We start from the raw sequence: 17,266 nt of genomic DNA, 5'->3' as shown, positions 1-17,266 counted from the left end.
ACTTTGAAAGCTCTGCATATGTACTGGCTGCTGTTCGAGTCAGCGTGCAATTCCCACACTTGTTTTCACACTCACACAATTCCATTGCATATTTACAGCAGTGTACCAATACGTAGCTGAAGATCCCTCTCCATGTAAGCACACGAGCCTCTCAAGCACACGCAGCCTTGCGCCGAACACCTGGCTCGCATACAGGTGCCCAACAGGGTCTGTTGGTCCCTTGCTACCTACTCTCCACCTTCCAAACTGCATTCATGCACACCTCACTTGTCTCTCTTCTATGCTTCTGCTTCACGTTTAGATGTCCAGTGCTCAAATACATAAAATATCCTCGACAGATAAACAAGAACCAGAGGCCTGTTTAAAAGGAAAATACATAGAAACACACTGGGATAAAAGCTGCGTTCTCTTATGCCAGGCAAACAAAAAGAAAAAAGTAGGAGTTACGACGCTATTGCTTAATATGAACCCCAGAATCTACTTTGAGGCAAGAGCGTATGACACTTGGAGAAACAAAGGGCAAACTAGAGCTTTTCAGATGAGGTGACTGATACAGCATAGAATAAAATGCAGTGTGGTTCAGCTATAAACATGGCAATAAGCACTGACTAAATTAGGCTAAAACTTTTCATACAACCAGTACTTGTAGAAACCTGTGAATATTCAAAAAAGAGGAATGGCCAAATTCACAGCCAGTGGAAACCATCCTTGCTTTATTGAAGTCTATCTGCAACTTCTTCACACCCTGATCTACCAGAGATCTTAACAAATGCCACACAAACTAACGGTAAGACCCAGCGTGCCCCCAGGCCGTGTGGGGACAAGCTGTGTGACTCTGATCACTATCCTTTGGACAGGACAGTCTAAGGATGTCAAAATAGAGGTCTTCTGTTGTGAAAGGTACATACGAAGATGGCACAGCAAACATGTTAGTTTAGAAAATGGGAGTCAGAGAGAAGACTCTTCCACAGTTTTAAGACTACAGCAGAGTCTGATTACCTGAATGTTGCAGGTGACACAATGCGGATTATACATCTTTCCAGGAAGCAGAATTAACACAAATGGAACAGATACGCATATACCTTTGTACACCCAAGTGATTTATCAGCCCAGCAGAAACTCTAAGATGCTTTAAGTGTTGAAGGGAGAGAAGACATGAGTTTTACTAGGGCCCAAGACTGTAAGCAAGGAATCTCACCAATTACACTGGAATGTAACTGACCCAAGCAGAGGCAAGAAGGACAAAACCAGCACCAATGTGTTTCCACAAAAATCGGAGGTCAAAGGGGGACTCGGTGATGACCTATTTGCCCCATGAAGAAAGTTCCTGATGCACAGTAGCAAGAGAGGCTGGAGGAGGTCCACAGGGTCAGGGCCTGGGCAGGCTACAGTTCTAGAGCAGTCAGGGTGATTGCAGTGAGCTGATGTTGATGGAAAGCAATTTTCTCCAGAAGCCTGCTCCCTGGCCGGATCCTGACTGTGCAGAGATCAGCTCTGGCATGGGCTCTTAGTGAATGGGACACCAGGGTGGGAATGGCCTGGCAGGCAGGTCCTGCTCTCCCAGTAGCTGATGTTTTAATTTTGCATTTTAACTTTTATCCAGGCTGAGGTGAGGCAAGCAGAGAGCCATGTGATTGCTTGGCACAAGGTCCACAGGGCCGAATTGACTGATATAAACAGCACAATGGTGGGTTTGTACTCTGGAAATGGGCTGCTGCTGACAGAGGGCTGCCTGGGTAAGGTGGGTATTTACAGAGTGGTGCAGAAATGTAACATTAATCTCTCCTTACACAGTGCAAATGGACAAACTGAGCTTCTCTTGCCTTGAGAGCAGCTGTACAGAGGCCTGGCTTTTCCTTTCTGAGAAGGCTAGAAAGGAATAGTCTCTGTTGGCTGGGCCTGATTGGCCAACATGAATTCCCCAAGAAAGAGGACGAGAGTCCTGCAGGCTGATTTGGAACTTCAGGAGGTTGCATCTTCTTTTGCAAACCCCTCTGCACACAGTGCTTGCTGAGCTCTTCTCACAGCTTTAGCAAATTTCTCTTCCCCTCAAAGAATAACAAAGGAAACACTGATCTCAACATGGTCATCCTTCCGGTACGTGTGCTTTTTAAGTAAAGTACTAGGCCGAGGTTAGAAAGGACTCTAAGATTAAGCTGGCAGATCTGGAATCCAAAAACCTCAGTTTGAGTAAATAGAAGACAGCACTAGCTTGCCCTGTGAGCACAGCCTTTGCGCTTCTGACCGAACCCTGCCCTGGAACTGGTGCTCTCTCCCTGCGGGAGGGCCAGGAACAGTCCTGGCCCCTCAGCCTGTGCGCTCTGAGCAGTGCATACCCACAGGTGCTCTAGTAAGTGCTACCCAAAGTGACGACTTTCATCAGGCAGCCTCTGGCTTTTGAGGTCACCAGTTCTCCTCACGCCTGGTCCAAATGCAGAGCAACAGCTTCCCATCGATGTCACACTGGGACAGAGCACAACTGGAGTGCTATAGGGTGATGGAGCTATCAGTTCTTTGAGACATGCAATCCCCCTATCCAGAAAGAAAGCAAGAATTGCAAAGACATGTCTCCCCTTTTGCTGGCTTTTCCAAGAGATGACAGATAGCGACTTTCCTTGGAGACTTTCCCCCCATCCTTTAATGACTAATCTGTTTTTGATAGATTAATTTTTTACTTTTTTTAACCTTTATCATGGAATAATGATCAACTTTCCAGCAAGCTGACTGACAGAAATTTCATTTGGTCTAATATAGGAGTAACCTGCAAATCATGCCAAACAAACCTGATTTCACTTGTTGATAAGGCTAGTGTTTTGTGAATAAGGAAAATGCAGCAGAGGGAGAGATCTAGTTACTTTTGGGGATTTGGGATTTTTTTCCCTTTTATGAAGGCCCTATTATTGTATTCTCACAAGGAAGTCAGTGAAGTGGTATCTGCACAGGGCAAAAAACATACATAGTAATTAGGAGACCTAAGCTGGGCAGAACAGACTTGTGTACACACATTCTTATCTTGTCTGCTGGGGAAAGAGGAGTTCAATGACAAGAGACCTTTCCCAGCCCCTGTCCCATTTAAGGAAACAACAGTTACAGAGGGGTCATTGTGATGAATTTAGAAGACAACCCTCTCACACTTTTGAGACCAGTAGTACTGCTTGGACTTCACATGAGTCGCTGTGTTGCATGCCATGATCCCTCTGCTTTGCAAAGCTAGTAACCCTGGAGAGAAACATGGGTCCCCTGAGCACTGGTAGGCTTTCACCACTCCCACGTAGATCCCCTTCCACAGCAAGCAGCTGTCCCAGGTACAGACTCTAGCTACAAGAACAAAACAGCCTTCTTTATTTTGGGCTCTATTCGATTTTCCCTTACTACACCCAAACAAAACAGTTTGCTTTCCCCACCAAAGGCAATTTCCTGTTTTCTACCAAACTCAAATAGATTGTTTTTCCAAAAAAAAAAAACCCTCTTAACTGGCTTTACGAACAATGAGCTTCCATCTAAAAGCTATCACCACCATCTCTGCTGAAGCTCAACATCTATTTAAGCAGGAAATAGTTTTCAGATTGTAATTTTTAAATAACTGCCCATTTGAACATCCTTAGACATGCTCCAAGCATTACCTAGTCCTTAAAACGTGTTATAATTCTCAATCTATAGACTGTCAAATCATACCATAAAGAGATTACGTGGCTTGCCCCAGATCAATCTAAGCAGATCTGCAGCAGAGCTAGAGTACTGAATCCAAGTGTCTCAACCCTGACTGTCCTGCTTTGAACGAGAATTCTCTGTTCTGAAAATGTGACCTTTCGTTAAGTTCTGGGCTTGAATGCGACAGTCTTAGCACCCCTGAGATGGGACAAACATAGTCCCTACATTGGCAATGAAAAGTCAAAACTTTATTTTAATAACCCCTTTTTTTGTAGGGCCAACGCTGTTTTGCATCCTTCTATACCTGCTTTTGTCTTTGCAGTGTTAATAGCAGGATGAATTCCAGAGCAGAGCATGTTCCTGCTGACATCTCAGATGAAACTGCGCATGCAGACAGACACCCCCATAAAAAGACAAACCAGACAAAGCCATTCTCACTTTTGTAGAATTTAAAACAGGGCATCGGTGTAAGATGCAGGTGCAGAGTATTTTACCAAACAGGAAAGAATAAAGACAATGGGAAGAGACATACTGTTTTTCAGATTTTGTAAGAGCTTGTAGTAAGAAACATACAGGGAGGCAGGAGAGGAGATTAGATAGCTCGGATTACACCTTCTGCCCTCTCTTGCATCATCAGTTAGCTGGGGTTTTTGATAGGAACTTCTACCCTCCTTGCCCAGAAATACTGCAGTGTATCTGCTTTCCTGTTTTGTCAATCTACTTCTTAATCAGTTTTTTGCCTAACTCTTGTTTAACTAAGCAGACAGAAACCTGCCTCAAAAAAGATAGGTAATTACAGAGGTAGATGGATCTTGTAGACTTAGAAGACTTCAGTGGAGAGCTGTGAGCTGGCTCCACATCTTGACCTGTGGCTGATCAGTTTCCTGTGATGTGTTACACTTAGCCTCAGTTCGCCCACTATGGTCGGGCAGAACATGACCAAGACACTGACTGGAAAGTGACTTTATTCACACTGACAGCTACACATCATTTACTAGTGCACTTTGCTATTTCCTATCCTCTTTCCAAATGGCTGCAAAGCAGAAGTGAATCCTTCCTCATCCATGTTCCCAGGTGTCCACAGAGCAGTTACCAGCCTATTTGCTCAGCTACCAGGAGGAAGGAGGGAACACAAGGCATCAAGGAATCTTAGAAATACCTCTGCTTTGCTGTCGTTAATCCTCCAGCACAGAGGCATCACAAGCATGGTGTTCCCAGTATGGCGGTTCATCCTATCAGATGGGACATAAAGTCAAACAGCATCTTTTCACCTTTAGCTTTCCTACCTCAGTACACTAGCTTCAAGTCTTGTACTGCAAAAGGCCAAGAAGAGAGATCAGGAGACCAGGAGATGCTTGTTCATCTAATTAGGGGAGAGGACTTGCTGCTTCTCTCTCCAAGCCCATGCACACCAAGCTCATGCATTGTAATCAGCCTGGGACCCCAATATTCACAGTACCAGCTTACTTGCTGAACTGATCAAAAGAGCTACCTGTCCTGTCAGAAGAAATAACAGTTACCTACTGTTATGGTGCAAGCAAAGAATTCGAACAGTTTTGGCACGTGCATTGATAATGCCAAGTGTCTCAACCCAGAAAAGGAGTGGGGCTTCATGAACCAAAATCCGTCAGAGTTACTACTGTCAGAGAACATGCTCACTGAAGGCTAGGCAGTGAGGATGGAGAGTAATTTTTCCAAGTCTGTGATGGAAACAGGAACTTAAACACGTACAAAATAACTTATTTCCCAGCAACAACAATAAGGTGGCTGCAGGCGCCCAGACTTTAAAGTTTAAATACTACGATGTGACAAAAAAACAGTGGGTAAATGTGCAGTTTCCTCTTAGCTGGGTTCTCTGAGTAGGTAACAGAGTCCTTTCAGAAAGTCATGTAGACAGTTATAAAGAAGCAAAACAGTGAGAGGACTTTTCTATCCATAATATAAAGGATGAAGAAAGCAACAATTAAAGATCTTCCTTTCCCTGTGGGAACTTTCATCTGGCCTCATCTGTGCACAGTCAATAGAAGACTATTGACTTCACCAGGTCAGCCAGGCCAAATAGAGAGGACCTCACCGACAGTGGATCTATGCAAAAGTATTTAGGTGAGATGAACCTGCAGGACCCAAGTGACCTTAGGAAACCTGATGCATCACAGCCTGGAAAAAGCAGAGCTCATCAGATGATCAGGACTGCTCTCCTGGTCACCTTCTCCAGCCTCAGAATATTGCTTTTTCTAATAGTAAGGGGCTACAGGTTTTGGCTAGAGCCAGACAGGACAGAGGCTGGCTTCCTTCTGACAAGCGATATCAGCAGTATAACAACTGCAGCTCTCCTCTGCTCTGGATCTCCAAACAGCTTGCTTAAGTACACAACCATTTCAAAGATTTGTTCTGTACTAACTTTAACATTTGAACAACAATACAGATTTTTTTCACAACTCCCTCTTGAGTTTATTTATTACTTGAACTACATTTATTTCACTTTCTGGACAGGAGCAAATCGGTGTGAAAGATTATTTGATCAGACAACTTTGCCAACAAACCCTATCCCAAGCTTCTTAACATACTTTTAACTTCTGAATTCCATCAACTGTATCTTATTCTGACACTTGAACTAAAACACATTAGGAAATCACTGCTCTGTCTGCAAGTCATTAACATTCAAACACTATGCCTACAGACCATGAATGATCATGGTTTTGCAGTACTTTTTCAAACAAGAAAAGGAAAAAGAAGAAGAAAAACTATCATTTCCTATACCACAAAACATCATTTAGAAGAGGCAGGGCAAGTCAGGACCATATAAATATGTCTGCTTTAGCTAGACAATATATGCACATACAGGATCAAGAGGGTAACCAGCCACAAGGAGACAGATACAGGTTACCAGAAAATAAGCTTTTCTATGCAAAGGAAAGAAGAAGCTTCACTAGCTCAGTCCTACTCCTGTTATGCAGCCCTGTGTAGTCTGAAAGAATGCAGTCTCCCTCATGTGTGGAAGTACAATTCCCTGGATGTCTTTGAAAAGGTCTTATTGATGTGACTTCCAAGTCTTTTAATTTCCTCTGAGATCCAGGCACAGAGGTGGTGGGCTGTGGTAAAGCCTTCTGCTGTTGGACCTGAACATGCGTCACTGGATTTCAACAGAAATGCCTTCATCCTTCAAAGCCACGTGTTGCCAACTTCGCCATTCCTGTGGTGACATTAGAAAAGATTACTTTTTAGTATCATTGTTAAGGCAAACTCAAATCTCAGTCCCATGTGCTCTGAGGGTGACTTTGGTGCTGCAGCCTCCTAGCAATAGGTCCCCTTGGTCTCCACAGTGCTTACAAAGGAAAATCCATTTTTGGTCTTTTGCTCATCTCTTGTACACCTTTATTTTAGCAATGATCAGAGACTACCGATGCCTCCCCTCTCTGCTCCTCTGTGGACCATACCAATCTTCCATTAAATATTTACAGTCAGTTGAACTCAGTAGTACTCTACTCATCTTTTAGACCTTGCCCCTCAACATTTGGCAGTATTTCATAACTCACGTGGTCAGCAGCTCAGCAAAGGGTAGGCTTTTATGACATAACTTCCAGAAGTTGTTGCTACCATGTTCATCCTGGGAACAGCACTTCTCTTTGTTAAACCCACTGCATTTTCAGAGTACCAAGAAGTTATACAGAAGAAGGAGAGAAGGAAGACGGTAAGAGAGAAAGACTGTCACTACTTCAGATACTGAAGTCTGCCAAACAGCCAATGATATGGCACCCAGAAGGGCCCTGCCTTGCTTCTATGGGAGAAGGTACCAGGCAAGAGTACCTTGAGAGACTACTTTGTTTCCAGGGGCTCATTTCATGAGAAGAGTCATTAAACTAATTGGTTAAGCAGGGTGGTTAAACCAAACAAAAAATGTAGCTCATTAGCCTTGATTAGCCAGCAATCATTTGGGTTAAATCAGCCCATTTGCCATTATAACTATAGGCATAGCAGCTGCATTCCACCCAGCTAGACTGGTGCCTCTTCCAAAGGCACTATGGGGGACTGTCATTGGCCAGCAACACAACACAAGGCTGTGCGAGTACACATCACATAGGATACCTGACCAGCACTGCAATGATGGTCAGAACATGCCTTGCATGTCCTACTGCCTAGCAGGTACATTCTGCTTGCAGAGGCAACACTAATACTTCCAGAAATACAGAATACGTCTGCATAGACAAACCTAGATGACACCCATCAGATGAGCAATAAATATCTCCAGGGGTTGCACTAGGATACAAACCAAGCACCTTCAGATTTGACTATACACTTGCTATGGAAGGATCACTTTTTTTTTTTTGAGCTACTACATTTCATATATGCAAAGTACAAGAGCACCAATATAAGCCCTAAATATTTGGCAAGCTGTCAAATGCCCACTAATGAGATGCTGTAGGTCAGCTGAACAGACAAATGAGAGCCTGCACTCCTGACTTTTGTTCCCAAACTTTTACCTACATGCTGTGGGGCAAAGGATAAGCACTCAGATGTCTCGGTGATTAGCTCTCCCAACAGTAAAACATATCCAAAAAACTGCACTGTCTTAGAGTGGTGTAAGAGTTAGTAAATGTTTGTGGGATGTCCATGAACATCACATGTGTCCAGTGCTCTCAAGCAAGGGTCCATGCCAGCTGCAGTACCTAGGGAGGTGCCCTGTAGAGGTTTGTCTGAAAAAGGCATGGGGCAGCCTGGCAGAACCAGTAAACTGTAGCTTCACCTGCATTGCTATATTATTTCTCCTCAGCCAGAACTCTTGACACAATATAAATACCCCCCCAAACCCAAACTCTAAAAGAAGAATTTGTTCCTCCAAAGATAGGAGGAGAAGCTGGGTCATCAGATGAGGGTGAGATTGGTTTTAAAGCCATTAAGAAGAAAGCAACCCAGGCATTCAGGAGCAATCACAGCTGCTTGGGCTGATCAGGAGAGACAGATGGAATTATTTATTTATGGACTTCCTACTCTCCCTGAGCGGGTGCCTCCACTGGGGAAACTTTAAGAGGAGTGGGGAGCAGGAGGCAGGTGCTGCTTGGAATCCTCCAGAGGTATTTCCTGGCCTGGACCTCAGGAGAGTTAAACACAGTTCATGCCCAAAGAATCCAGGAGCCATCAACTTGTCTTTCTCAGAGCAGGAATGGCCAGAAAGAGCATTACACAGGTCTCTGCTGGGATAGAGCACATAGTGAGCCCCAGGCACCCAGATTGCCATGCAAGCTTTGCACAGCTTATAGTAAGATCCCTTCAGAGCAATAGTGCTTGAGTACACAGCCGTTTCTCTCTTTTCGTGGTTCAGCTGCTTCCCTTTAAACACAGATCAAGTGTCTCTAGGGACTCAGCAAGCATTTAACAGACCTGCCTGATGGAAGGACCTCCAATGAGAAAACCAAGACCTGAAACTCCCAGTAGACCTCCTCAATTCAATCCACAGCTGATAAAGCAACCCTGAAGTTACATGCAACCAGATCCCAACTACACAGAAAGCACGTCAGTCTAGTCTGTATCTAAAGCTCATCTAGACATCCTAAACTTAAGGGGGAAGGAAGGACTAGCAGATTAAACAGGAGGAAATACGTTAATTGAAAAAGTCAACATGGAAATACAGAATTCTTGTTATCATGTCAAGAAATCCTCTTCAAGATACTGTCTTTCCTGATGCAATTTCTTATTGTTTCCCCAAATTGGAGGATGAAGAAGAGTTATTCTCTAAAATCACAAAGTTGCCTTCAGTATTCAGAGTTGGCCCTTCACCATTAACTAAAAAGGAGCTGTAGACACTGACAGATCTGCCCAGTCAGATCTGGCAACTATCCTCTTGTTTTGGCTTTAGTCAGAGGGCCACTAATGGGAACCAGGGCTTCGAAACTATCAAACACCACTGGAATTTTTCACTGGAAGATGCTGCAGAAGAGTAATATTACAAAAGGGTCACTGATGGGGACTGAACAGATTATATGAGTGGTACAGCCTGAACTGTGTCAGTTCGTCTCCCCCTGCAATTCATTACTGATGAGATGCCAGAGATTGAGATGAAAAGGGCAGGAGCAGAGCGAACTACTGCTTTAGACACATCTCATTCAGCATGCCCAGTTTATTCCCACTCCATCTCTGCTAGTATATCTTGCATTATTTCTAAGCAACGATCATCTTCCTCAATTCTGGTCTCAAATTAGTACATAGTTTTGTGCCATTAAAGCTACTGCAAAATCAGTTGGGGTGGCAAAATGACTCATTAATACATAAAGTACTTTGGGAAACCTTTGAAAGGGAAAGGACTGAGGAACAAGAGAGTATCATCTTCATTGAGATCAGTGACCCAAGGTAGCCTCAGCATCAAAAAGGCACAAAGTCTAACAGTGAGAGTGTTTCAGCACGTCCTAACTCAGACTGCCTCCTCCCCAGTCTGGTCCTCCCCACACAGAACAAAATGATATACGGCACTTGTAAATATATAAAAACAGGTTTGTTCTCCCAGTCTGTGTTCCCCCAAACAAAGGGCACTATAAAAAGGATCCATTTTCCATTCAATGAAACAGGTCTTATTTGATATCTCAAAGGAAACTTCTTTTGCTGCCCATTCAGACACAGGTTACATTTTTAGGGTTTGTGTGACCTTTGTTTCCCACTCTGGGAAGAACATCATTAAGCACTGATAGTTACCTAGCCCTGACAGGGAACCTCTCCAGAGAGGGTTGCATCCCCCAGGGAGCTAGAGCCCAGACAACCCAGAGCTCTCTGGGGAGCTGCTCTGCTTCAACCACTGACTTGTGGCTTGAAAATCTTTACAGGGCCAAACCAAATACACTGCTAGTTCATAAGTGCCGGGGTTATGCATTTGTGTGCTTTGACACACATTGTTTGGGAAATTCAATTCATCCCTTAATTTGCTGAATACAGCTTTAGGTTCTAAAATCCTCCAGAGTCTGCTGTGTCCTTTGCCCCTTCATGCTCATTTGCCACCTTTATTTCCCTTCCAACTTGCCAAAAGAAAAAAAAGTCCATTTTGATTCTGTTCCTGGCCAGTCGACCTTGCTTTCAGAGCCTGGCACACCAACTTCCCCTGCCGCAATGGTCAGGTTACAAAAACAAAAGGTGAATATTTGCTTCCTTGTGAAACACTTCCTATGGAGACTTTTCAGTAACAATAATTCCTGTAGTATGCTCTGTGCTTTCACGGAGTCTCAGTTTCGCAGAAACACAAGGCTTAATCTGCACCCAGTTACATGCATTTCACAGCCAGGAGGAGGCCTCTTCTTCCTGCTAAGGTACACTCAGGCCTCTGCACGGATAACAAATGCCTCCGCACTGCTGGGCGTAGGGTGTCCCCCCCGCCCCCGGCATTTGGAATAGTGATGCCCAGTGTTCACCTCCTCTCCTCGCAGGCTTTCTTTGCACGAGAATGTTACTGCAGCATAATTCAAGGTACAATTTTAAACAGATTAACTTCAGATGGTGCGAAAGGCGCTCATTACTATTGAAACTAAACCTGTTCAGACACCTAATGAGCAAATATGAAGCATCCTCAAACAGGCAGGAGAGCATCCACAGTTTGGATTTTCGCTAGTTTAAATGGATTGTTTTAAAATCGATGCAATTTAAAGTGTACAGCTTCCTGGTGGAGATCTTCTCTGGACTGAGGAAACAGCAGCACTTGTAAAATAAATGACTGCCTGTGTAAGGGTGCAACACCCGTTAATGACTACCACAATGCAGCAGGGAGGGGAAGGGGCTGAGGAGATAGGGTCAGTTGCTTGCACACAGCTTGTTAGGAAATACTGCATTCAAACTGACTACCTACAAGCACCCAAACAAAGGGCATCCAGAAGTGACAGACAGCTAACAGAAGTTTCACAGACATCCCAATATATTCAGGATCCTCTGTTGACTGGAAAACATGAGGCGAAAAAACCACATGTGGGTGGCACCTTCAGAGACACAAAACAATTTTTGACACTCGTACAGCATGTGCGTTACGTAGGGTGCAGGTCTCTCCGTCAGCAGAGGATGCAGATTAGTTATTGTAAAGTGAACACTGCACAGAGCAAAGACGGACACCTTTCAGCACTCCTGCCCTACATCCTTCTCACCCAGGGCAGCCCACAGAGACTTGCTACCAAGAAAACCCTCTCAGAAGATGCAATAGCCTTTGTGGGAGGCTGGGGCCACAATCCACTCCTGTCAAACAGCTCTCCAAACCAGGATGTGACTGCGGCTGGCGAAACATGTTAGCTAATGAAGATTGAGGGAGGCAGGCAGGCAGAGACGATCCCCTCAGCCTGTTAATCCACTTAGAGAAGGAGAAGGGAAACCTGAGCTGAATTCCTGTGCTCCTTGCAAGGGACTGTACTGTGCTGGCTTCAGCACCTAGGCAGAGCAAATCCAGCCAGAGCTGGACTGAGGAGAGCTCTGGGTGCAAGACTAGCGCTGTTGGGAGACAGGAGCAAGAGCAGAGGCAGGAAGCAGGCAGCAGTTCCCAGGGAGAGAGCCAGCGCCAGATTTTGTGTTGACTGGAAACTAATGAACAAAACTGAGCTTTACGTGGCCTCTCACCAGGAGAAAGCAAGAAGGGGCTGAATGTGAGCTTTTGCCCAACAGCAGAGCAGAGACAGCACGCACAACTTGCACACTTGTCACAGGACAAAAAGGCTTCCCAAGGCGCCAGCTCGGATTCCTGGGTTAGAAAGTCAGAGAGAGCATTTGTGCCCCAAACACCTATCCATCCCAGCAGTGACAGAAAGCCACTAGCCTCCCGCCCAGTTTAACTGGCGGCTTGCGGGGATGATGGGTGCCAATCCCAGGAAATGTCAGGTTATCCTTAACCACCAGAGGGTGCTCCCCATCTCAAAGACAGAGTCAATGTCACAGATGCACCCAGACAGCTAGAGGAGCCTTTATTTCTAGCAATCGCGGAATCCGAGCAGCGGAAAAATTAGTAGATTAATAATAAATAACAATTAATGAAGTTGATCCTATGCCTCACCTCTGTTTCCCAATCCCCCCTGGCTGGGCAAGGTAAGGCCCTCTGTCCCATTTGTCCTTTGCATCCTGCTCAGGTAATTTTCCTCACACTGCAGGTCAAATCCCTTTTATTCTTTTCTCCTAGATCGTGGATCCAGAGCAGCAAATAAATATTTTCCACTTGGCAGGTCTGTAAACAGTGAGACTCTGACTTGCCTGCCCCTGAGTACAGTTAGGATCACACCCTCCAGTCACACACAGTTTTTGTGATGCCAAGGCCTCACCTTACCCCTGCATGGCCACAGCGGTGTGGGGTCCACTAGCCCGTATGTTCAGGTTTATTTTCCCCACTCTGCCCTAAGCTGGTCTTCCATCAGGCAGAGTGCTGGCTATACAAAGATGCCTGAAGATGGTGTTTTCAAAACATCAATTTTAGGGCACTAACAACCTAATTCTGTCAATAAGACATCTGTAGGGAAAGACTGTTCACTTTGGTAATGCGGTGCCCCCACCGCCCCTCTTCCTCCTCTCATCAAAGGGAAGCAGAGGTGTGTGACTGTGCACCTGGCAACACTCCACCGTGTGCCTCGGCTTCCCGTCTACATAGGTTAGAAGTAATACCCCAGAGCTGCATCATATGCAGAGAACAGAGCAGTTAGGATTAAACCCTAATGGTTATATTGCACCCTGAGATTCAGAAAAGAAAGACTTTGAAGCATGCCAAGTAAGATCAGGCGCCTATGTAAAACAGACTCTCTCTGCTGACGTGTCTGGCATAACATCTGTTTGTTCCATCCCCAGCTTACTTTGATAGTCCAGGTCTGGATGTCCCATGGGGAAGCCGGCGCTCATTGATGGCTCCCACCCAGCACACGTGCTGCATCTTGCAGCCTGACCACTACAAGAACAGATTGTTATATTTTTTTAATTGCCCTTTCCTCTCTCCTTTGGCCAGTAGTGCCAGGCCCTGCCTGGGGATTTTTGTCAGAGCTCCTGCCCTTGGGTACCCTGGCATCAGTTTTTGTTCTGTCCTCTTTAAAGCATACAATACATTTGTCTGACGGAACTGTTAAAACTGAGCAGTTAAACCACTGCACAGAGGATGCTCATTCAGTCTCTTACACAGATTAAAATATGTTTGATGGATTTGGCTTGCTTCATTTCCAGAGTGAACCACTATCTGCAGCACATGTGGAAACCAGTGCTTTCCATCATAAACTGGCCAACAGTGGTACTAGTCATCCTCGAGAGAGGCATCATGTTCTACAGCCTAAATAGCCCAATGAGTTTTTCTTCCAGTATTTGAGATTGCGACTGGTGAAAAGAAGGGGAAAATATAAGAGAAAAAGATTTTATGGTACGTTTCTTAGACGTTTGCAATAGACAATTCTACTTCCTACAAACAAAATGTCAGGGGTACGTGTCACACCTCCACTTCTACTACTTTACTACTATTCATAACATTCTCCCTTGGAATTACAGCAAAATACCAGACACATCATGGAAAGGTTAACCAGCATTAGGTTTGGACACTGATCATCCCAGCACCATTAACACTCAGCTTCTCAACTTGATAGATTTTAACACTACTCCATTACCATTACAGTCATTATATATTTGTTCCTAAACATGCACATAATCAGTCATCAGAAGTGTGGTTATTTAAAAACGGGTATTTTGAGCGTTACCTTTCTGTATACTTCCGCTAGGAGCTTAAGCTTTGCCATTCTTCCTCCACCCATTACAGCAAAGACTTTTAAAGCCATTTCATAGCCCTAGTGACATTCTCTTCTCTTGCATATTGCTGCATGGGAAAATTACTGGGGGTTTTATTGCTCTAATTACTGCTAGCGTGTTGTAAGATCTCAAATATCCCCAATTCCTTCACTGTTAGTAACAGCAGCATCTGGGTGTCAGTTTTGCTCATGATGGCAAATTACAGGGTCAGCTCTGCCTTTCTCACTCATACAAATCTGCACCTCAGTGGAGATTACAACTTATGGAATACATAATATATAAGATGAGCAGGTTTTGACTACCTGCAATTAGCTGACCTGCAAATACATGAAATGGCAACACTTAATCCAAATGGAGGGGCTGGGACAACACCATCTTACAGCACATAAATCTGCAAAGTACGACAGGACCCGTGAAACAAAGACAAACAAAAAACCTGTCTATTAAATAGGGCAGACTACAAATGAAGTAAAGAATTAGGAAATGTGACAATTGTGTTTACTTTTGAGAAGTACTCTTAGCCCTCATGTACATATGCATTATTTTGTAGCCTTTAATTACACAGTCATATTTTTTCCACAGTACCCCATCTCAGACTGCACTCAGAAGAGATTGTTCCCACGTAATAAGCAGCTATTTGAGATGCTGGTTTCTACTCATTGTTCGGTGTGTGGCCCCAGGCCTTATTTACCGCACATTATTCAAACCTGGCTCTAGAGATTTATTCATTTCGTTATGTGTTTTTCTATAGGCTTATCACTACACTGTCCAGGAGCTTCACCAGCCCAAGATCATTTATTTTCACACACCTCTATGAGAATAGGGGGTATTTTTATTCCCATTTTACGGGTGAATGACTGAAGACCATATTGAAAGGTATTTGCTAATTCTGGGTGTCCAGTCTGAGACTAGTAGCCTGACTGATCTGTGCTTGTATAGCACTTTGGGTTCAGTGGATTCCCATTCACTTAATTTGCAGCTGTAAGCACTCAATGTTTCTGCAAAGCAGGTCCTTTGGGATCAAAAAGGTCCCCTATAAAATAAGGAATGCAGAATTAAACAACCACTGGCACAACAGCTGTTTCAAAAAGCCTGAAAAGATCATATAGTCTATCATATAGAAATGGTCACAGGAAAAAAGTCAACTGCCTCAGCTATAAAAGCTTCCCCTTCCTGCAGTCCCTTGTCTCACTCAGTACACACCTGACAAATGAGGCAGGGGTCCTACAGATGGTCTCTTTCACTGTGCAACTCTGATTTATCTCAGAGCAGGTCCATCACATGCAGTGAATGAGGCAGGGGTCCTGTGGAAGAAACATCACACAGTGACGTAGATAAAACATGAGTTGTATAAGACACACAGTCGGGTAGACAGTAGTGCACGCAGAATTCTTCCAGTTCTTGCATTAGCAGCCTTCAAAATGCCTTTTTCACAGAGTTTGTTGTTTCCTTTACAGTGAACAGATTCCCTCATGAAACATCACAATGACACTTTTGTGGATTATCAGAAGAGACGAATCCATTACGTGGATCACTACAACCAAGGTAATGGAGTAAATGGGCTGCAAGCGTAGCTCATCCTCCTTTGTGAAGACTAACATGAGGAACACCAAACACTGAATAAATTTCAGACACTAATGATGGCTGAGGAAGAATGATTCAGAGGCTCTTCCAACCATTCAATCCAAGTCATGCCTCTTGCTCTCTCCTCTCCAGACCATCCTTGCCCACTTTCTTCTCTTCACTGCTTTTGCCTTCTCACCCCATGCCTTTCCTTTGCTATCATCTCACCCCTCCAAACACCATTCCCCTACGCTCCACAGCCCCAGTCTCCTTGTTCAACAGCTACTTATAACTATTTAATTCCCCTCCTCGCCTTTTTGCCCAGCTCCCCTTGCCCTGTCTTTCCATTACTGTTTGGTAGCCTCACTTACTGACACCACCTCTGCCCTGACACAGCCCCAGCAGTCCCTGCAGTCTGGCTCCAAAACACAAACTGATTTAGAGCTTTGCAAAGAGGAATCTTCTTGATTTGTTTTTAAATGGAAGGAAGGCATAATTCAAGAACACAGCATACTCCCCACTTTTTCTTAAATAAAAAAAAAATTTGGTTTTGATAAAAACTTCCACAAAACAAGTCTATTAGAGGCACAGAAAGTGTTTACAGCAATGACTGAAGCTTGGCAGTGGTATGAACAACTGAAAATAAATTTTACAGGAAGCACTAGTAAAGAAAAGACAGTACTACTAGTCTGTTTGTTGTACATGGCAGTGAAAATGAAGATAAAAATTAAGGAAGTTGGTTAAGCAAGAAAGAGCGCTGCTACCATCTCTTCTTAAGACTTACCATAGTTGGGTACATTAGCATTTGGATGGCAGGCCTTTGAAGGAAAGTGGAGTGCTTGTACTCCCTCATACACTATCCTGGTAGCTTACATACGCTCGTGCTTATTTGATACACACACCTGCACCCATTCAAGCTTGCATCAGCTGGACACAAGGTCACACACATCTTAACATTTCAGAGTCACGGAAAATAGGCCTAGGACCAGGTCAGGTGGTTGGTGGATCCCTCCCCATCCCAGCTATAGCAGCTTCATTTTTGACAGATGTTTTTCCAGCTTGTTCTGAAAAACTTGCAGCCCTTCTACAGTCTACTCTAATGCTCCTGCATCGTTGCTAATACAAAGTTTGTAACATTAAACTGAAATCTGCCACATTGCAATCAAAGCCCATTTACTTCCAGTTCTACCAATAACAGACATAGCAAACGTCTTAATCACTTCCTCTTGGACAAAGAGTCATAATATTTGAAGACACATTCCCCAGACTTTGCCTAATATCTAGATTTCCACAACAGAAATATTAACATGCCTAACAGAAACAAATTAGCACC

General features: G+C 44.2%; 1 protein-coding gene across 3 annotated transcripts in view; it reads right to left on the bottom strand.

Moving 5' to 3' along the window:
* Positions 1-17,266, bottom strand: part of ESRRB (estrogen related receptor beta) — a 143,253-nt gene that overhangs the window by 87,124 nt on the left and 38,863 nt on the right. The window contains exon 1 of one of the 3 annotated variants that reach the window (XM_009939241.2): positions 15,574-15,685. The exons of the other annotated variants lie outside the window; for them this stretch is intronic. The gene's annotated coding sequence lies outside the window, so the exon portion shown is untranslated. Of the gene's footprint in view, positions 1-15,573; positions 15,686-17,266 lie in introns of those variants that run through there. 3 annotated transcript variants of the gene reach the window in all.

This window comes from Opisthocomus hoazin, chromosome 7 (assembly GCF_030867145.1).
Source record: "Opisthocomus hoazin isolate bOpiHoa1 chromosome 7, bOpiHoa1.hap1, whole genome shotgun sequence".
NCBI lineage: Eukaryota > Metazoa > Chordata > Aves > Opisthocomiformes > Opisthocomidae > Opisthocomus > Opisthocomus hoazin.
Note: the sequence above shows the minus strand (reverse complement) of the source record. Positions and strands in the feature narration are given on the sequence as shown.